Source organism: Hyaena hyaena, unplaced genomic scaffold (genome assembly GCF_003009895.1).
Source record: "Hyaena hyaena isolate Hyena2069 unplaced genomic scaffold, ASM300989v1 scaffold_1872, whole genome shotgun sequence".
Lineage (NCBI taxonomy): Eukaryota > Metazoa > Chordata > Mammalia > Carnivora > Hyaenidae > Hyaena > Hyaena hyaena.
The window spans coordinates 16453-40369 of NW_024082505.1; the positions used below are offsets into that span (position 1 = coordinate 16453).

A 23917-nucleotide genomic window follows, 5' to 3' on the forward strand; every position below is an offset into this window, starting at 1 on the left:
TACTTAAGGTACTCCTTTAAGGCCAGGCAACATTGCTGAGGTATCCAATATGTAGGAACAAATACAGAGTCAGACAAAATAAGGAGACAGAAGAATGTGTTCTAAATGAAAGAACAAGACAAAACCCAGAAAAGGGAATGAAATGGAGGCAGGCACTCTCCTTGATAAAGAATTTCAAGTAGTGACCAGAAACTTGGGACAAGAATGGATGAATTCAATGAAGAGATCAAAAACTATAAAAAAGAGGGAGTAGGAGGAGGACCCTATGCCCGTCTCCTCCCTCAAATACAGCTAGATAAATATAAAATCATTCGAATTACCCAAGAAATTGACCTGAGGACTGACAGAACAAATTGCACAACTAGAAGGGGAGAAGAGGCCACATCAGGGAAGGTAGGAGCTAGATATAAGAGAAAGTAGGAGGTAGATATAAGAGAAAGAGAAGGAGAGAGAGAGGAATACACAGGAGATTGCACAAGGAAAGTACCTCCCCAAAGCCATTTCCCAAAATACTTTTCCCCAAAATACTTTCCCCCTCAAAGCCATTGACAGGGAAAACAAGAGGGGCTGATTTTCACGAGTTTTTACAACCAGCAAGGCTCAATGACTCGAGTTTGAGAGGTCCATAGCATGGCCAGTGTGGAGCCCTGAGGATGCTGCAGTGCTCCTGAGGAGGAGGGCAGATAGCCTGGGAGCAGATGACAACCTGAGGATCCCCTGGGACTCACTGAGAGAGACAGTTCCCCTTCTTGAAGCACATCTAGGAGAGGGGTATTGCCTCATCAGAGACCAAAGAGCTGGCAAATGTCATAACCCACTTCTACCACTTAGCATAGGTGCAGAGACACCTGCAGAGGGCAGCTAACCTGGACACTGGCTCTTTGCTGTGCTTTACTCCAAACTCTACACCTCTGCATTTTGACACGACTGCCTTTCTGGGACAAACCTGCATCAGTCCCAGAGTGCCTAGACCCTCCCCAAGAGGACCAGTGCAGGTCCCTACGATGCCAGGTTCCTAAAGTTTGGAGTTTTAAAACTCAGCTGGCCTACCTGGGATAGAACACAGGTACAGGGTGCTACTGGGTGGGCAGAAGGCCCAGATACAGGGTGAAAGCAGAGATCTAAGGGACCCCTGGGACACATGGCTTCTCAGAGAGTGGTAGATGCAAACTCCTCTCCTTGGAGACAACGCAGGGGGGCTTGTACCATTTCTCTCCTTTGTGCCTCAGCCTAAACTAACTTTTAAAGCTGCATAGCAAGAACAATGGCATTCTAAATCCCTTACTCCAAACCTCCTCCCGCCCCCCACTTCGCAGTTTGCAGGTGATACTTTTTTTCTGGTTCTCATTGCCTGAGAACAGAGCAGTGGGCCTCTCCCCAAGAAGACCAGCACAACCCCTCCACAGGCATCATGTCTACTTACCATAGAGCTGTGCAAAGCTTCAGCTCTAGTGGATACAGCACCAGGTCTCCTTTAACAAGCAGTCCAGAGCACACCTAGTTAAAATGCATCACCCTGTGGCCAAGGTCCATTGTAGGCAAGGCAAACTCTGCAGAGGACTGACCTGAGGGAAAGAGCACAGTAGCAGAATGCACAAAGCATGCACCAGAGACATATCCTGAAGTGCCAGGCCCTGGACAGTAGATGATCTCTTCATAAAGCCATTACTCTTGGGAACAGGAAATGTAACAGGCTTTCCTAACACAGAGAAGAAACAGAGACCTAGACAAAATGCCAAGGTGGAGGAATTGATCCCAAAAGAAAGAACAAGAAAAGTTCACAGACAGGGATCTAATTAAAACAGATATAAGTAACATGCCTGATCCAGAATACAAAGCAACAATCATAAGGATACTAGCTGGGCTTGAGAAAAGCAGAGAAGACACGAGGGAGTCCCTTACTGCAGAGATAAAAAACCTAAAAACTAGTCAGGCACAAACGAAAAATGCAATAACCAAGATTTGAAACTGACTGAATGGAATGACCACAAGGAAGGAGGAAGCAGAGGAATGAATAAGTGATATAGATGATAAAATTATGGGAAATAATAAAGCCAAAAAGAAGAAAGAAAACTATTAGATCAGGAATGTAGACTTAGGGAACTCAGTGACTGCATAAAGCATAATACCATTTGTATCATAGGAGTGCTAGAAGAAGAGAGAGTAATGGGGTAGAAAGTTTATTTGAGGAAATTATAGCCAAAAACTTCCCTATTCTAGGGAACAGAACACATCCAAATCCAGGAGGTACAGAGAACTCCCATCAAAATCAACAATAGCAGACCAACACCAAGATATGTTATAGTTAAATTGGCAAAATATAGAGATAAAAAGTCCAAAAAGTAGCAAGACAAAAAAAGTCCCTAACTTGCAAGGGAAGACAAAGTTAGTGATAGATCTCTCCATAGAAACTTGGCAGGTAAGAAGGAATTGGCATGATATATTCAACATGCTAAATGGGAAAAAAGCACAGCCAAGGCTTCTATCTATCCAGCAAGGCTATCAAGTAGAAGGAGCGATAGAGCTGTCCAGAAAAACAAATACTAAAGGAATTCATAACCACTAAATCAGCTCTGTAAGAAATATTAAAAGGGACTCTTTGAATGGGAAAAGACCAAAAATAACAAATACTAGAAAGGAACACAGAAAATTTCCAGAAACAATAAAACAAGTAATAAAATGGCACTAAATTCATATCTATCAACAAGCATTCTGAATGGAGTGCTTGGAATGCCCCAATCAAAAGACATAGAATGTGAGAATGGATATAAAATAAGATCCATCTGTATGGTGCCCATAAGAGACTCGTTTTAGACCTAAAGACACCTGCAGATTGACTATGAGGAGACAGAGAATCATTTATCATACAAATGGACATAAAAAGAAAGCCAGAGTGGCCATACTTCCATCAGACAAACTAGATTTAAAATTTTTTTAAATGTTTTATTTATTTTTGAGAGAGAGAGACAGCATGAGCAGCAGAGGGTCAGAGAGAGAGGGAGACACAGAATCTGAAGACAGGCTCCAGGCTCTGAGCCAGCTGTCAGCATAGAGCCCAACACGGGGCTCGAACCCACGAACTGTGAGATCATGACCTGAGCTGAAGTAGGATGCTTAACCGACTGAGCCACCCAGACACCCCCAGACAAACTATATTTTAAAGCAAAGACTGATACAAGACTGTAGGAAGGCACTACATCATAGAAAAGGTGTCTATCCAACAAAGAGACTGAACAACTGTAAATATTTATGCTCCCAACTTGAAAGTGCCCAAATATATAGAATAATAACAAACACAAAGGAATTCATTGATAATAATACAGTAATAGTAGGGGATGTTAACACCCCACTTACAGCAATGGACAGATCATCTAAGCAGAAAATCAACAAGGAAACAATGACTTTGAATGACACACTGGACCAGATGGATGTAACAGATATATTCAGAACATTTCATCCTAAAGCGGCAGAATACACATTCTTTTCAAGGGTACATGGCAAATTCTCCAGAGTAGATCACATACTATGCCACAAATCAAGCCTCAGCAGTACAAAAAGATTGAGATCATACCATGTATATATTCTGACACAACACTATGAAAATTGAAGTCAATCACAAGAAAAAACTTGGAAAGACCACAAATACATGGAAGTTAAAGAACATCTACTAAGGAATGGTTGGATCAACCAGGAAATTAAAGAAGAAGTTAAAAAATAGATGGAAACAAATGATAATGAAAGCCTAACACTTCAAAAACTTTGGGATGCAACAAGAGTGGTCATAAGAGGGAAATATAGCAATACAGGCCTACTTCAAGAAGCAAGAAAAATCTCAAATACACAACCAAACTTACACTTAAAAGAACTAAAAAAAAAAAAAAGAGCAACAGATTAAGCCTAAAGCCAGCAGAAAGAGAGAAATAATAAAAATTAGAGCAGAAATAAATGATACAGAAACAAATGAAAAACAAAACAAAACAAAAAAAACCAGAAAAGCAACCCAGAACAGATCAATGAATCCAGGAGCTGGTACTTTGAAAGAATTGATTCTTTGAATTGATAATTGATAGATTTATCAAAAAGAAAAGTGAAAGGATCCAAATAAATATAAATGAGAAAGGAGAAATCACAACCAACACTACAGAAATACAATCAATTAGAATATTATGAAAAATTATATGCAAATTGGATAATCTGAAAGAAATGGATAAATTCCAAGAAACATATAAACACATAAACTGACCAAAAGAGGAAGAAATAGAAAACTTGGACAGACTGATTGATAATCAGGAAAGAAATTGAATCAGTAAAGAAATTGAAATCTCCCAACAAAGTCCAAGGACAGATGCCTTCATAGGGGAATTCTACCAAGCATTTAAGGAGTTAATACCTATTCTCCTCAAACTATTCAAAAAAATAGAAATGGAAGAAAAACTTCCAAATACATTCGATGAGGCCAGCACTGTCTTGATTCCAAAACCAGACCACTCCACTAAAAAAGAAAATTATAGTCCAATATCTCTGATTAACTTGGATGCAAGATTCTCAACAAAATACTAGCAAATCAAACCCAACAGTACATTAAAGGAAACACTCACCACAATCAAGTGGGATTTATTCCTGGGCTGCAAAGGTGGTTCAGTATTCACAAATCATTCAACGTGATACACTAATAAATTAATGAAAGAATGGAGTGCCTGCGTGGCTTAGTTAAGCATCCAACTTTGGCTCAGATCATGATCTCCCAGTTCATGGGTTCTACCCCTGCATCAGGCTCTGTCCTGACAGCTCAGAGCCTGGAGCCTGCTTTGGGTTCTGTATCTCCCTCTGTCTCTGTGTTCTCCCCTCCTTGCACTCTCTTGCTTTCTGTATCAAAAATAAAACATTAAAAAAGTTTTTTAAATAAAGAGTAAAACTATATGATCCTCTCACTAGATGCAGGGGAAAAAAAAACATTTGACAAAGTACAGCTTCCATTCTTTATAAAAACCCTCAACAAAGTAGGTATAGATGAAACATATGTCAACATCATAAAGACCTTATACAAAAGACACAGCTAATATAACTCTCAATGGGGAAAAACTGAAGCTTTTCCTCTATGGTCAGGACCTAGACAGGGATGTCCACTCTCAGTTGCTTAACATAATACTGGAAGCCCTCAGTAATCAGAAAAGAAAAAGAAATCACATCAGCAAAGAAGTGAAACTTTCACTGTTCACAGATGGCATGATACTCTATGTAGAAAACCTGAAACACTGCACCAAAAAAAACTTCTAGAACTGATACACAATTCAGTAAAGTTGCAGGCCACAAAATCAACATACAAAAATCTGTTGCACTTCTGGGGCATCTGGATGGCTCAGTCAGTTAAAAGAAAGACTCTTGATATTGGCTAACGTCATGACATCATGGTCATGAAATTGAGCCCCACGTTGAGCTCCACACTGGGCATGGAGCCTGCTTGGGATTCTCTCCCCCCACCCTTTCTTCCCCTCCCTGCTCATGCTCTCTCTCAAAATAAATTTAATAAAAAGAAAAAAAAAAGAAATCTGTTGCATTTCTATACACCAATAATGAAGCAGCAGAAAAAGAAATCAAGGAATTGATCCCATTTACAACTGCATCAAAAACCATAAAATGCCTAGGAATAAACCTAACCAAAAGGTAAAAAGTCTGTACTCTGAAAACTATAGAACACTTAATGAAAGAAATTGAAGAGGACACAAAGAAATGGAAAAACATTCCCATGCTCAAGGATTAGAGGAAAAAATACTGTTAAATGTCTATACCATCAAAAGCAATCTACACATGTAATGCAATTCCTATCAAAATACCTCTAGCATTTTTCACAAAGCTAGAACAAACAATCTTAAAATTTGTATGGAACTACAAAAGATGCCAAATAGCCAAAGCAATCTTAAAAAAGAAAAGCAAACCTTAAGACATCACAATTCCACACTTTAGTTATGTTACAAAGCTGTAGTGGTCAAGACAGTATGATACTGGAATAAAAACAGACACATAGATCAATGGAACAAAATAGAATGCCCAGAAATGAACTCACAAGTATATGATCAACTATTCTTTGACAAAGCAGGAAGAATAGCCATTGGAAAAAAGAGAGCTTCTTCATCAAATGGTGTTGGAAAAACTAGACAGCAACATGCAAAAGAATGAAACTGGACCACTTTCTTATACCATACACAAAAATAAACTCGAGAGGGATGAAAGCCCTAAATATGAGACAGGAAACCCTCAAAATCCTAGAGGAGAACACAGCCAGCATCTTTGACATCAGTCATAGCAACTTCTTACTAGATACATCTCCAGAGGCTTGGAAAACCAAAGCAAAAATGAACTATTGGGACTTCATCAAGATAAAAACTTCTGCACAGGGAAGGAAACAATCAGCAAAACTAAAAGGTAGCCTACAGAATGAAGAAGATACTTGCAATGTACATATGTGATAGAGTGTTAGTATCCAAATTCTATAAATAACTTCTCAAAATGAACACCCAAAAACAAATAATCTAGTTAAGAAATGGGTAAAGACATGAAGACATTTTTCCAAATGTCTATTTCCAAAAAGATATCTAGATGGCTAATAGACATAGGAAAAGGTGCTCAACATCACTCATCATCAGGGAAATGCAAATCAAAACTACAATGAAATATCACTTCACACCTGTCAGAATGGCTAAAACTAATAATACACAAAACACCAGATGTTGGTGAGAATGTGGAGAAAGGAGAACTTTATTACACTATTGTTGGAAATGCAAACTGGTGCAGCCCCTCTGGAAAACAGTATGGAGATTCCTTGAAAAGTTAAAAATAGATCTACCCTACAGTCTAACAATTGCACTACTAGGTATTTATCCAGACGAAACATACTGATTTGATGGGATATATGTAGCTCAATGTTTATAGCAGCATTTCCAACAATAGCCACATTATGGAAAGAGCTCAAATGTCCATCAACTAATGACTATATAAAGAAAATGTGATATGTGTGTGTGTATACATACATACATACATACATACATACAATGGAATATCAGTCATCAAAAAGAATGAAATCTTGCCATTTGCAACAGAATGGATGGAGCTAGAGTATATTATCTTAAGTGAAATAAGTCAGAGAAAGACAAATACCATATAATCTCACTCATGTAGAATGTAAGAAATGAAACAGATGAACAAAGGGAGGGAAAAAGAAAGGCAAACCATAAAATGAACTCTTAACTAGAGAGAACAAATTGAGGGTTGCTGGAGAGGAGGTGGGGGCGAGGATGGGTTAAAACAGTAATGGTTATTAAGGGCACTTGTGATGAGCACTGCATGTTAAATGTAAGTGATGAACCACTAAATTCTACTTCTAAAACTAATATCACAGTATATGTTAAGTAACTAGAATGTAAATAAAAACTTGAATCTAAAAGCAAACTATAAAAAAGAAACCATCAGACCTGAAGAATACAATTAATGAAAAAAAATATATGTTAGAAGGAATCAAAGTAGATTACAGAATCCAAAGAATGGATGGAAGACAGGGTAGTGTAAATCATTCAAGCTGAAAAGCAAAAGGAAAAAAAAAACTAAAATGAAGATAGTTTAATAGAGCTCTGAGATAACATCAAGCAGACTAAGGTTTGCATTATGCGGCACAGGGTGCTTGAAGGAGAAAGGGGCAGAAAACATCATTTGAAGAAATAATAGCTAAAAACTTCCCTAACCTCGGGAAGGAAATAGACATGCAGATCTAGGAAGCATAGAGAGCCCCAAGTGAATCCAAAGAGGTCCACATTAAGACACATAACCATTAAAATGACAATAATTAAGGATCAAGGGAGAATCTTAAAAGCAGCAAGAGAAAATCAGCTAGTCTTTTGAGTATTCTCTTGTGTGTAACTCTCCACTGATTTTTCAGCTAAAACTCTGCAGGCCAGAAGGGAATAGAGCATGATATAGTCAAAGTGCTGAAGGGAAAACCTTACAACCCAAAATACTCTACTTGGCAAGGTTATCATTCACAATTGAAGGAAAGATAAAGAATTTGATAGACAAACAAATATGAAAGAAGTTCATCACCACTAAACCAGCCTTACAAGGAATGTTAATAAGATTTATTTAAATGGAGAAAAAAAGGCCATAACTAGAAGGCAATTATGAAAGGAAAAAAATCTCACTGTTAAAAGTAGACATAAAGATCAGTCACTTATAACCAGCAAGAAGATTAAAAGACAAAAGTAGTCAAATCTACCATCTCTAAAATTATTAGTTAATGGATACACAAAATATAAAAGATACATAATATAACACCAAAGACATAAAACTTTGGGGTGGGAGAAACTAGTAAAAATGTAGTGATTTTAGAGTGTTTTTAAACTAAAGTGACCATCAATTTAAAATGGACTACACTATACATAGTGTGTTTTATATGAACCTCATGGCAACCACAAATCAAAAATCTATAATAGATACTCAAAAAATAAGGAGAAAAGAATTCAAACATTAAAGAAAGTCATCAAAGCACAAGGAAAGAGGAAAAGAGAATGAACAGATTGGAACTATAAAAACAGCCAGAAAAATCTTAACAAAATGGCAATAAGTGCACACCTATCAATAATTTTTTTTTTTTTTTAGATTTTATTTCTAAGTAATCTCCATACCCAGTGTGGAGCTTGAATGCACAGTCCCAAGATCAAGCGTTGCATGCCGTACTGACTGAGTCAGCCAGGCAACCCTCAATAACTACTTTAAATTTAAGTAGGCTAAATGTACCAATCAAAAGACACAGAGTGACTGAATAGATGTAAAAAGTAAGACCCATACAGACTGAAAGTGAAAGGATGAAAAAAGGTATTTCATGCAAATGGAGACAAAAAGAAGTTGGGGTAATAATACTTCTATCAGGAAATGTAGACATTAAAACAAAGACTATAACAAGAAACAATAAAGGACATAACAATAACAAAGGAATCGACCCAATAAGAAGATATAACAGTTGTAAATATGCACCCAACATAGGAACACCTAATTATATAAAGCAAATACTAACAGACATAAAGGGAGAAATTAACAATAATACAATACTAATAGGGGACTTTTAACACTCTGGTTACATCAATGGATAGATCATCCAGACTGAAAATCAATAAGGAAACAATGAGTTTGAATGACATATTCTATTAGATGGACTTAATAGATATATACAGAACATTTTATATAAAAACAGCAGAATAGGGGTACCTGGGTGGCTCAGTCAGTTTAGTGTCCGACTTTGGCTCAGGTCATGATCTCATGGATTGTGGGTTCGAGCCCCACATTGGGCTCTGTGCTGCCAGCTAGCCCGGAGCTTGGAGCTATTTTGGATTCTGTGTCTCCCTCTCTCTCTGACCCTCCCCTGTTCACACTGTCTCTCTCTCTCAGAAATAAATTTTAAAAACATTTTTAAGAAGTTAAAAAAAACCCAGCAGAATACACATTCATTTCAAATACATAATGGAACATTATCCAAGAAAGATCACAGGTTAGGCCACAAAACAATAAACTTAAGAAGACTGAAATCATATTGTACATTTCCCCCCCACACAATGGTATGAAATTAGAAAGAGAAGGGAAAAAAGCTGGAAGAAAACCCCACAAACACATAGAGGTTAAACAACATATCACCAAACAACCAATGGGTCAACAAAGAAATCAAAGAGGAAATTAAAAACAAATACTTAGAGACAAATGAAAATGGAAACTCATCGGTTCAAAATATTTGGGAGGCAGCAAAAATGCTTTTAAGAGTACAGTCTACACACAAAGAAATGGAAAAACATTCCATGCTCATGGATAGGAAGAATAAATATAGTTAGGATGTCATTACTACCTAAAGCACTCTACACATTCAATGCAATTCCAATCAAAATTGCACCAGCATACTTCTCAAAACTAGAACAAACTATCCAAAAATTTGTATGGAACCACAAAAGACCCCGAATAGCCAAAGTAATACTGAAAAATAAAACCAAAACGGGAGGTATCACCATCCCAGACTTCAGCCTCTACTACAAAGCTGTCATCCTCAAGACAGTATGGTATTGGCACAAAAACAGACACATAGACCAATGGAACAGAATTGAGAACTCAGAAGTGGACCCAAAAGTATACAGCCAACTGATCTTTGACAAAGCAGGAAAGAATATCCAATGGAAAAAAGACAGCCTTTTTAACAGATGGTGTTGGGAGAACTGGACAGCAACATGCAGAAGAATGAAACTAGATCATTTTCTCACACCATGCACAAAAATCAACTCAAAATGGATAAAGGACCTGAACGTGAGACAGGAAACTATCAACACCCTAGAGGAGAAAGCAGGAAACAACCTCCTTGACCTCCACCGCAGCAACTTCTTACTTGACACATCCCCAAAAGCAAGGGAATCAAGAGCAAAAATAAACTGTTGGGACCTCATCAAGATTAAAAGCTTCTGCACAGCCAAGGAAACAACCCAGAAAATTAATAGGCAACCAACGGAATGGGAAAAGATAGTTGCAAATGACATATCAGATAAAGGGTTAATATCCAGAATCTATAAGGAACTCACCAAACTACACGCCCGAAAAACAAACAACCCAGTGAAGAAATGGGCAGAAGACATGAACAGACACTTCTCCAAAGAGGACATCCAGATGGCCAACAGACACATGAAACGATGCTCAGCATCCCTCCTCATCAGGGAAATACAAATCAAAACCACACTGAGATACCACCTCACGCCAGTCAGAGTGGCTAAAATGAGCAAATCAGAGAACTCTAGATGCTGGCGAGGATGTGGAGAAACGGGCACCCTCCTACACTGTTGGTGGGAATGTAAACTGGTACAGCCCCTCTGGAAAACAGTGTGGAGGTTCCTCAGGAAACTAACAATAGAACTCCCTTATGACCCAGCAATAGCACTGCTAGGAATTTACCCAAGGGATACAGAAATGCTGAGGCATAGGAGCACATGTACCCCAATGTTCATAGCAGCACTCTCCACAATAGCTAAAACATGGAAAGAGCCTAAGTGTCCATCAACAGATGAATGGATCAAGAAGATGTGGTTTATCTATACCATGGAATACTACATGGCAATGAGAAACAATGAAATCTGGCCATGTGTAGCAACATGGATGGACCTTGAGGGTGTTATGCTGAGCGAAATAAGTCAGGCAGAGAAGGACAAATATCATATGTTTGCACGTATAGGAGGATTAGGAGGAACTTGACGGAGGAACAAGGGGGAGAAGAAGGGCGGAAATGGTGGGGGAAAGGGAGAGAGGCAAACCATGAGAGACTCTTGAATGCTGACAAAAACTGAGGACTGATGGATGTGGGGGGGAGGGGGGGATGGGCATGGAGGAGGACACTTGTGGGGATGAGCACTGAGTGTTATGTGGAAACTAATTTGACAATAAACTATTTGTAAAAAAAAAAAAAAAAGTACAGTCTACAGCAATATAGACCTACCTCAGGAACAAGAAAAATCTCAAATAAACAGTGTACTCTTATACCTAAAGGACCTGGAAAAAGAACAAATCTCAAAGTTATAGAAGGAAGGAAGTAATCAAGATTAGACTGGAAATAAATGAAATAGAGACTTAAAAAACAGTAGAAAAGATCAATGAAACTAAGGTTTGATTCTTCAGGAAGATAAAATCGATAGATCTTTACCCAGAATCATCAAGAGAAAAAAAAAAAAAAAAGGACTCAAATACCCTCAGGATGACACAGAAGTTATAACATCACAGAAATACAAAGGATTATAAGAGACTACCATGAAAACTTATATGCTAAATAATTTGACAACCTAGAGGAAATGGATAAATTCATAGAAACTTACAAACTTCCATGACTGAATCAGGAAAAAATAAATAATAAACTAATTACTTCCACCAACATTGAATTGGTAATAAAAAAAACTTCCAACAAACAAAAGTTCTAGACCAGATGGTTTCACAGGTGAATTCTACCAAAAATAAAGAATTAACACCCATCCTTCTCAAAGTATCCCAAAAATCTAAGAGGAAAGAATTCTTCCAAATTTATTCTATAATAATTCTGTATTAGCAAATATTAACCACATTAGCAAAATGAAAGATAAAAATTATATAATCATCTCATCTGCAATAGATGCAGAAAAAGCATTTGATAAAATCAACATCTGTTCATGATATGAATTCTCTATGTAAGGCCATATACATCACAACCACAGCTAACATCATAATGATAAAAAGTTGAAAACTTTTCCTTTAAGATGAGGAACAAGAAAAGATGTCCATCTACTCTCACCACTTTCCTAGCCATAGCAATCAGACAAGAAGAAAAAATAAATAAAAGGCATTCAAATTAATAAGTGGAAGTAAAGCTGTCATTATTTACAGATGACCTGATACCATAAATAGAAAACCCTAAAAATTCCACCAAAAAACTATTCGAACTGATAAATGAATTCAGTAAAGTTGGAGAATACCGAGTTAATATTCAGAAATCTGTTATGTTTCTAAACACTAATTGAACTAGCAGAAAGAGAAATTAAGCAAGCAATCCATTTACATCTGCATCAAAAAATAAAATATCTAGGAATAAATTTAACCAAGGAAGTGAAAGATCTGTACTCTGAAGACACTGATGAAATAATTTGAAGACAGCAAATGAAAAGATATATCATGCTCATGAATTGGAGGAATTAATACTACCCAAAGCAATCTACAGATTCAATGGAGTCCTTATCAAAATACCAATAGCATTTTCACAGAACTAGAACAAATAATCCTAAAATTTGTATGGAACCACAAAACACAGCCAATGCCATCTTGAGAAAGAAGAACAAAGCTGGAGGTATCACAATGTCAAGTTTCAAACAATATTACAAAGCTATATTAATCAAAACAGAATGGTACTGGTACAAAAACAGACACTTGGATCAATGGAACAGAAGACAGAGCCCAAAAATGAAACCTAGCTTTATACGGTGAATTAATCTACAGAAAATGAGGCCAGAATATACAATGGGAAAAAGACAGTTTCTTCAATAAATTGTGTTAGGAAAACTGGATCACTTTCTTATACCATACACAAAAATAAACTTTAAATGGATTAAAGACCTAAATGTAAGAACTGAAACCATAAAACTCCTAAATGAAAGCATAGGCAGGTGCATCTGGGTGGCTCAGTCGGGTAAGCCTCAGACTTCGGCTTAGGTCATGATCTCATGGTTTGTGGGTTTGAGCCCTGCACCAGGCTCTGTGCTGACAGCTCAGAGCCTGAAGTCTTGCTTTGGATTCTGTGTCTCCCTTTCTTCTCTGCCCCTCCCCTGCTAGTGCATGCACATGCTCTCTCTTTCACAACTAAGTAAACTTTAAAAAAATAAAAAAGAAAGCATAAGCACTAAACTTTTGAACTTCAGCCTTAGCAGTATTTTTCTAGATGTCCCCCAGGCAGGGGAAACTGAAGCAAAATAAACAGTTGTGACTATACCAACCTAAAAAGCTTTTGCAGAGCAAAAGAAACTATCAACAAATGAAAAGGGAACCTAATGAATGAGAGAAGATACTTGTAAATGATTTATCTGATCAGGGGTTAATATCTAAAATATATAATGAACACATATATCTCAACACCAAGAAAACAAATAATCCAATTTAAAATGGATAGAGGACCTAAATAGACATTTTTCCAAAGAAGACATACAGATGGCCAACAGACACATGAAAAGACATTCACTAATCATCAGGGAAATGCAAATCAAAACCACAATGAGATATTACCTCATACTAGTCAGAATGGCTAGTATCAAAAAGACAAAAAATAGTGTTGTCAAGGATGTGGAAAAAAGTGAACCTGTGCACTGTTGGTGAGAATGTAAGTTGGCACAGCTACTGTGGAAAACAGTATGGAGGTTCCTCAAGAGATTAAAAATAAAATGTGCTTTAGTAATTCCACGTCTGAGTATTTACCCAAAGAAATTGAAAACACTACTTTGAAAAAATATATGCATCTCTATGTTTACTGCAGCATTATTTACAATAGCAAAGATATGGATGCAACCCAAGTGTCCATAGATAGACGAATGGATAAAGAAGGTGTGCTATTTATACACAATGGAATATTGCTCATCCATAAAAAAGAATGAAATCTTGCCATTTGTGAAAACATGGATGGACCTAGAGAGCATTATGCTAAGTGAAATAAGAGAGAGGAACATAAATACTGTACAATATCACTTATATGTAGAATCTAAAAAACAAATAAACAAAACAGACACAGAACTAGTTGTCAGAGGAGAGGGGATTGGAGGAGAGATGGACAAAATACACAAAGGGCATTAAGAGATACAAACTTTCAGTTATAAAATAAGTAATGGGGATGAAAAGTACATCATAGGCAATATAGTTAATATTCTAATTTTCTGTGGGGACAGATGGTAACTAGATGTATGGTGATCATTTCATAATATATGTGAATGTCAAATCATTCTGTTGTATACCTGAAACTGAAACTAATACTGTATATCAACAGTACTTCAATTAAATAAATAAATAAAAGTAAAAAAGATGGTGATGTTCAAAGATACAGAAACCCGAGCTCATTATCCAACCTCCTTGATTACTAATGGTGTGGCTCTAGGCAAGTCTTTTTTTCCTCTTCTGCAACTGTAAAATGAGATTAATAGTTCCTACTCTATGTCATATAGTTATTTTAAAAATCAAGTATGTATGTAAACGCATTTAGTAAGGTATAAAATCTAAAGTATTATTATTATTTGTACAGAGATTCTTTCATACAAGGAGCATCATTAGGGCTTTGATTCCTCAACTTAAAATTACCAAGAGGAAAGAACCAGAATTATTTTTTTTAGTTTCCTAAGAGTGGCGTATCTTCCATTATAATTTTGTTAATGCCTCTGCCAAGTCACTCTTTGAGAGGTTTCCATTATTTCTTTGTTACAGTGTTCCTATTCTTTTTTTATTTTTTTTTACCATTTATTCATTTTTGAGAGACAGAGAGTGAGCTTGGGAGGGTCAGAGAGAGAAGGAGACACAGAATCGGAAGCAGGCTCCAGGCTCTGAGCTGTCAGCACCGAGCCCTACACGGAGCTTGAACTCCCGAACCATGAGATCATGACCTAAGCTGAAGTCGGACACTTAACCGACTGAGCCATTCAGGCGCCCCACCAGTGTTCCTATTCTTAAATTATTCCTGCAGCCTCTGCAGCAGGAAAGAAGCAAACTGAGTAGTACTTTGGTGTATTGAGTCTTGTCTTCTGTCCCAGCAGGACCTGCTCTCATCACTCTTTGGGAGACAGATCTGAGACTGGGGTGTTGTAGCTACTCCCAGTAAAGCCCGAGTCTGTAATGCAGTGCCATGTGTGTCTGCTTTACCATGCTCATTGCACATCTTAATTTCTGTGAAGTTGTGACAACTTGCTGTTCTTATTTGAGATTTCCATTTAACCTTCTTTAAGTTTTCTGGCCTTTTTAGGCCCTGATTTTCTCATCTATAAAATTGGGATAAAAATTATACTTACTTCACAGAATTGTAAAGACTAAAAGCATAATGTCTGGTACACAGTAAAGGTTCAGTAAACATTAGCTAATATTATCATTACTAATTTGATAATAAAGCATTTACTATTCATACCTGATGAGAGTACAGTTTACTTGCAATGGAAAACATTGGGATCTTTGTAGAGTTTACTTAACAAATAATTAGCACAATTGAAATGCCTGCTTATAGGCATTTTGCCATCATGTCAGACCACTGGGCTGCAGTGTTTACCGTACCTAGAAATAAATATGTTAAGTATTTAGGTTTCAAGTTGGACTTTCCTTAAAGATAATAATGGCTTTAATAAACGTACTTTATCTGCTTTTTGAAAACAACAAACATTCTTACCTCTTACCTATTCCTTATATTCAAGAAAATATTTTACCTGTTGGTCACTTTTGAATCTAACCTCACAACAGTAATTTTAAACATCAACTACAAGTCTAGCCTAAATTTAATACCTTGTCTATATACCATGTACTAGGATTTCATATAATTGAGGCTGCATAAGGAAATTATATATCAAGTAGAGTATAGATAAACTGCATATGTATTTATGTAGATTTTGTTGGAGCTTTAGTCCACCTCTGGAAATTAGAACTTATATGAATTTCCTAAGCTCTTAAAGGTATTTATTTCATTTATGAGACATGCTGCAGCTTGTATTTTATCAACATTTATTATTTTTCCATGTAATGTAGAGATTCTTTCACTGGAATTTATTTTTTAAGGGTTTACTTGCACATTTATTTCTTAAAATATTATTTTAAATGGACAACTACATTCTAAATTTTGTTTGTAAAGTCTGTCTCCTAAATGGAGAGAAGTACTCATAATATTATCAGATTAGGTCATTTTTTCTCTTCTACTGATCAATGTTTTAAAATAATGTTCAAATTCACTACCATGAAATCTAAGACACTATCCAATCACTGTCTTTTTATAGTACAATTGATTCTATAGCAATTTTTAAGTATTCCTGTCTATAATTAATGAACTTGTTTTCAAAAAGTGTATGGAAACTGTAAATAAAAAGCTTCCAAAACATCTATCAATGGATATCTGGGTTGGGTCCCTATCTTCACTATTATAAATAATGCTGCAGTAAACACAGGGGTGCATGTATCTTTTCAAATTAGTGTAAATACTAGTACCAGAATTATTGGATCGTATGGTATTTCCATTTTTAATTTTTTAGAAGCCTCCATATTGTTTTCCACATTGTCTGAAGCAGTTTACATTCCCACCGACACTCCACAAGGGTTCCTTTTTTTCCACATGCTTACCAACATGGGTGGACATAAAGGGTATTACGCTAAGGGAAATAAGTCAGAGAAAGACAAATACCATATGATTCCACTTCTATGTGGAATCTGAAAAACAAAACAAATGAAGAAAGAAAAAGCAGAATCAGATCTATAAGTACAGAGAACAAACTGATGGCTGCCTGAGGGAAGGGCTAGAGGGGGGGATGGGAAAAACAGGTGAAGGGAAGAGGGAGAGACAGGCTTCCAGCTATGGAATAAATAAGTCATAGGGATGAAAGGTACAGCAGAGGAATATAGTCAATGATGCTGTAATAGAGTTGTGTGGTGACAGATGGTAGCTACACTTACAGTAAGTGTAGCATAACACAAATTTATTGAATTACTGTGTTACACACCTGAAAGTAATGTAACTTTGTGTGTCAAATATGCTCAAATTTAAGGAAAAAAGTTTCAAAAACAAAATGTTTTAAAATGTAAAGGAATACTTGTCATATAAATGTATACGTTCCAAAATTTTTTTCTATAATGATTCATAAGAAATTGTTCCAGGGGAACTTCATGGGAAGATGACAAAGTAAGAAAATCCTAAATTCACCTCATCCCATGGATACAACTATATAACACCCACATCAACATAAAAACCCAGAAAATGACTCGAAGACTGGCAGAATAGACCCTCACAGCTAAATGTAGAGAAGGGGAAGCAAAGAAATTATGAAGGACAGACACATTGTGGGGAGCTGAAGAGACCCACAAGACTGTCCTCAGGAGGGAGAGACCCCGCAGGCTCACAGAGAGAGAAACAGACCCTGACACAAAGCACTACAGGCATGGGGAACCCACCTGGGGAAGACAAATCCCCACATTTGGCTTTGAAAACCAGAGGAGCCTAATTTTGTGAGTTCTTACAACCAGCAGGGTTTAACACCTGGAACTTTAAAATTCATTGGGTTCTCTGGGAGAACCTGGAGGTTGGAGTCCCACCCTTAAAGAGACAGCACAACAAACAGCCAAACAGATACAGCCTAGAGGCAGCAGTTTGAAAATCACTTGGGCTATCTCAGAAGGAGATTTATTTACTAATCTTAGTGTGTGCTGGAGAGGCAGGGATCTTTAGGAAACTTCTCTAGGAACAAAGGAGCGGGCAGGCACCATTTCCCTTTCCTGTCCCCTAGCCTAGACTTGATACCTGAGGGAAACAGCTCAGTGCCAACACTCTGCACCTAACTTGCTAATCCTCCTTTGCACTCTCCTGTGGACATGCCCCTCCAATATGCCCTTGGCTGGCGCCCATCCAAAGTGTTGTAAAAAGCATGGCAGTGTTCAAGCAGCTGTGACAGAGGCCAGCACCACTTCAAATTAACTCCTGCCTTGGGGAAAGAGGAAGATAACCACAAACATCAATCCAACTGCAGCCCCCGCAGTAGGCTGGGGGCAACCAGCTGTTTAGACTATAGGCACCACCCTCCAACAGAAGCTTCTCAGGTGACAAGACAGGGACAGTGCCCTTCGCTACTGCATCTCTGGCAAATAACTAGTCTGGCTCAACTGAAACCTAGACGGCCCCAGACTGGCCCACTGACAACACAGGGATTGCCCTCTCCACAGCAGGCAGAGTCATTGCAGACAACTGCACTGAAGCAAAAGTGGCTCAACCACAACAGGCAGACACAATGACAACATCCATGAAATGCCAGGTGCTGATGAACAGGGGACCCTGGAGTCCAGGGCCCTACAGGACCTCTTCTTCACAAGGCCACTATTTTCAAAAGCAGGAGACATACCTGACTTTCCTAACACATTGAAACAGAGTTGGAAAAAATGAGACAGAAGAATATGTCCCAAATGAAAGAATAGAACAAAAATCACAGCAAGAGAGCTAAACAAAATGGAAAAAAGTCATATGCCTCAGAGAATTTAAGTAAGCATCCCAAAGATACTTGTTAGACTTGAGAAAAGAGTGGAGGACCTCAGTGAGACTCTTAACGAAGATCTATAAAACAAAAAAGAACCAATAAGAGATAAAGAACTCAATAACTGAAAGTAAAAATCACTAGATGGAATAAATGGAAGACCATAAGAAGCAGAAGAATGGATTGGCAAGTCAGAGGAAAGCAATTAAGCTGAAAGAAAAAAATAATAAAAAATGAAAATAGGCTTAAGGAACTCAGTGACACCATCAAGTGTAATAACATTTGCATTATAGGGATCTCAGAAAAAGAAGAGAGAGAAAAGGAGGCAGAAAATGTATTTGAAGAAATAGTAGCTAGGGGAAGAAATCCCCAAATCTGGGGAAGGAAACAAATCTAGATCCAGGAAGCACAGAGAGCCCCCAACAAAATCAACCCAAGGAGGTCTACACCAAGACACATAGTAATTAAAATGGCAAAAAGTACTGGTAGAGAATTTTAAAAGCAGCAAGAGAAAAGTAAACAGTTACTACAAGGGAAATCCCAAAAGGCTGTCAGATATTTCAGCAGGGACTTTGCAGGCTGCAAGGGAGTAGCATGAAATATTCAAAGTGCTGAAAGGGAAAAGTCTGCAGCCAAGAATATCTGGCAAAGCTATCATTTAAAATAGAAGGAGAGTTTCCCACACAAACAAAAGTTAAAAGAATTCATGGCCATTAAAATAGCCCTACTAGAAACAGGACTCTGAATGGAAAGAAAAGAAAGCCCATAAGCAGAAGTAAGAAAAGTAGGAAGCACAAGAGCTGTAAAATTAAGTTTATCTGTAAAAATCAGTCAAGAGATTCACAAAATAAAAGGATGTAAAGTATGACATCATATTCTTAAAATATGGCTGGGAAAGAGTAAAGAATGGGTTCAAACTTAATATAGACTTAATATAAACTCCTATATGCATAAGATTACACACACACACACACACACACACACACACACACCCCTAATGGTAACAAGTCAAAAACCAGTAACAGATATGCAAAAAAAGAAAAAATAAAAGAAAGCAAAAGAAAAAAAAAAAAAAGGAATCCAAGCATGCCACTAAAGAAACCCAGTAAATCATCAGAGAATAAAGCAAGAGAAGAAAGGAGCAGAGTACTGCCAAAACAACCATAAAACAAGTATCAAATGGCAATAAATACATACCTATCAATAATTACCTTGAATGCAAATTTGTAAATGGACTAAATGCTGCATTCAAAAGACAGAGTGAGGGAATGGATAAAAAAGAAAAAGAAAAAGAAAAAGGAAGCCCCATCTAAATGCTACCTATAAGAGACTCACTTCAAACCTAAGGACACATGCAGAGTGAAAGTGAACTGACAGAAGAGCATTTATCATCCAAATGAAAGTGAAAAAGCCAGGGTAGCAATAGGTATATCAGACAAAATAGACTTTAAAACAGATTGTAACAACAGACCAAAAAAGACACTATATATTCATGAAACAATCCAAGAAGATATAAACAATTATAAATATTTATACATTAACATGGGAGCACCCAAAGACATAAAGCAGCTAGTAACAAACATAAAGGAATTAATTGAGAGTAATACAGTAATAGTAGAGAACTTTAATACTCCACTTATGTCAATGGATAGGTCATCCAAACAGAAAATCAACCAAGGAAACATTGGCTTTGGATGACATATTGGACCAGATGGATCTAACAGATATATTCAGAACATTCTATCCTAAAACAGCAGAATTTACATTCTTTTCAAGTGCACACAAAACATTCTCCAGAATAGAGCACATATTAGGCCACACAACAAGTCTCAACAAATTGAAAGACAAGTCATTCCATGTATCTTTTCTGACCACAACTCTGTGAAACTATAAATCAAATTAGAAGAAAAAAATATGGAAAAAACACAACTACCAGGAGATTAAGTAACATGCTATTAAACAATGAATGGGCCAACCAAGATATCAAAAAGGAAATAGAGAGAGACAACGGAAATAAATATAGAGAGGCCATGAAATGAAAACCTAATGGTCCAAAATCTTTGGGATGCAGCAAAAGTTGTTCTAAAGGGAAGTTTAGAGCAATATAGGCCCACCTCAAGAAGAAAAACCTCAAATAAAAACCTAACCTTTCTAAAAAACCTTTCTAAAGTACCTAGAAAAAGAACAAACAAAACCCAAAACCAGTAGAAAGAAGGAAATAAAGATCAGAGCAGACATAAAGGCCAGAAAAACTAAAAAAACAATAGATCAGTAAAACCAGGAGCTAGTTCTTTGAAAAGATCAACAAAATTGATAAACCCTTAGCCAGATCATGGAAAAAAAAAAAAAAAACACAGAGAACTCAGAAACCTAAAATCAGAAATGATAGAGGAGAAATAACAACACCACAGAAATACAAAGATTTATAAGAGAATATTATGAAAAATGATATGCCAACAAATTGGACAAACTAGAAGAAATAAACAAATATCTAGACATATAGACCCTCCCAAAACTGAATCAAGGAGAAATAGAAAATTGAACACACTAATTACCAGCAATGAAATTGAATCAATAATCAAAAGACTCCCAACGAACAAAAATCCAGGACCAGATGGCTACACAGGTGATTCTACCAAACATTTAAGGAAGAGTTAATACCTTGTTCTCAAACTATTCCATAAAATAGAAGAGTATGGAAAGCTTTCAGATTCATTCTATGAGGCCAGCATTACTGGAATATCAAAATCAGATAAAGAGCCTACAAAAAAAGGGAACTACAGGCCAATATTCTAATGAACATAGATACAAAAATTGTCAAAAAAATATTAGCAAACGTAATCCAACAATACATTAAGAAAATCATTCACTACGATCAAGTGGGATTTATTCCTTGGATTCAAGTGTGGTTCAACATCTGCAAATTATCAACATGATGCATCACATTAATAAGACAAAAGATAAAAACCATATGATCACTTCAGTAGATGCAGAAAAAAGCATTTCACAAATTACAACATGCATTCATGATAAAAAGTCTCAACAAAGTGGGTTTAAAGGGAACATACCTCAACATAATAAAGTCTATATATGAAAAACCCACAGTTAACATATTGAACTTAGTGAAAAACTGAGCTTTTCCTCTAAGAGTAGGAACAAGAAAGGATGTCCACTGTCACCACTTTTATTCAGCATGGTACTAGAAGTCCTAACCACAGCAATGAAACAAGAAAAAGAAATAAAAGGAATCAAATTGGTAAGGAAGAAGTAAATCTGTCAGTATTCGTAGGTGACATGATCCTATATATAGAAAACCCTAACAACTCCACTAAAAAGCTGATAAATGAATTCTATATGGTTGCAGGATACAAAGTCAATATATGGAAATCCACTGCATTTCTACACAGTAACAATGAAGTAGTAGAAAGAGAAATTAAGAAAACCAGCCCATTTAAAATTGCACCAAAAACAATAAAATACCTAGAAGTAAACTTAACCAGGGAGGTAAAAGAACTATACTGTGAAAACCATAAAGCACTGATAATAGAAAGATAACATAAATAAATTGAAAGATATGCCATGCTCGTGGGTTAGAAGAATTAATTTGTTAAAATTTCCATACTACCCAAAGCAATCTATAGATTTTAATGTAATCCCTATCAAAATATCAACAGCATTTTTCACAGAACTCGAACAGTCCTAAAATGTCTATGGAACCAGAAAAAAGACCCCAAAACAGCTAAAGCAAGTTTGCAAAAGAATAAAACCGGAGGTATCACAATCCCAGATTTCAAGATATACTACAAAGCTGTGGCAATCACAACAGTATGGTACTGGCTTAAAAATAGACATATAGATCAATGAAACAGAATAGAGAGGCCAGAAATAAACTTGCAATTATATGGCCAATTAATCTTTGACAAAGGAGGTGAAAATATGTAATGGGAAAAAGATATTGTCTTCAACAGATGGTGTTGGGAAACTGGACAACTACATGCAAAGGAATAAAACTAGTCTACTTTCTCACACCATACACAAAAATAAACTCAAAATAGATTAGAACTTAAATGTGAGACCTGAAACCATAAAAATCCTAGAAGAGAGCAAAGGGAATAACCTCTTTGACACTGGCCATAGCAGCATTTTTCTAATATGCCTCCTGAGGCAAGGGAAAAGGAAGCAAAAATAAACTATTGGGGCCCTCAAAATAAAAAGCTTCTGCATAGCATAGGAAAAATCGACAAAACTAAAAGACAACCTACTGAATGGGAGAAGACATTTGCAAATGACATATCTGATAAAGGGTTAGTATCCAAAAAACAAAGAACTATACAACTCAAAGCCAAAAAACCAAATAATCCAATTAAAATATGGGCAAAAGACATGAACAGATATTTCTCCAAAGAAGACATCCAAAGGGTCAACAGACACATGAAAAGATGCTCAACATTACTCATCATTAGGGAAATGCAAATCAAAACCATAATGAGATATCACATCACACCTGTCAGGATGGCTAAATAAAAAATACAAGAAACAAGTATTGATTAGGATTCAGAGAATAAGGAACCTGCATGCAGTGTTGGGGGATTGTAAACTGGAGCAACCCCTTTGGAAAATAGCATGGAGGGTCCTCAAAAAATTAAAAGTAGAATTATCATATGATTCAGTAATTCTACTACTGGGTATTTACCCATGAAATATGAAAATGCTAATTCAAAAAGATATATGCAGCATTTATGTTTATTGCAGCATTATTTACAACAGCCAAATAATGGAAGCAGACTGTTTATTGATAGATGAATGGATAAAGAGGATGTGGTATATACACATAATGGATTATTACTCAGCCATAAAGAAACAATGAAATCTTGCCATTTGCAACCACATGGATGGACCTGGAAGGTATAATGCTAAGTGAAATAAGTCAAAGAAAGACAAATACTGTATGATTCACTCATATGTGGAATTTAAGAAGTAAAACAAATGGACAAAGAAATAAAGAGACAAACCAAAAAACAGACTCTTAATTATAGAGAGCAACTGGTGGTTACCAGAGGAAAGGTGGGTGGAGGAATGGGCAAACTAGGTAAAGGGGTTAAGACTACACTTAATGTGATGAGCAGAGAGTAATGTGTAGAACTGATGAATCA

The 23917-nt window shown here is 36.6% G+C and overlaps 1 protein-coding gene across 1 annotated transcript in view; it reads left to right on the forward strand.

Annotated features, from left to right (window-relative positions):
• LOC120226867 (thioredoxin domain-containing protein 16-like) overlaps positions 1 to 23917 on the forward strand; it is a 36384-nt gene that overhangs the window by 9904 nt on the left and 2563 nt on the right. The window lies entirely within an intron of this gene.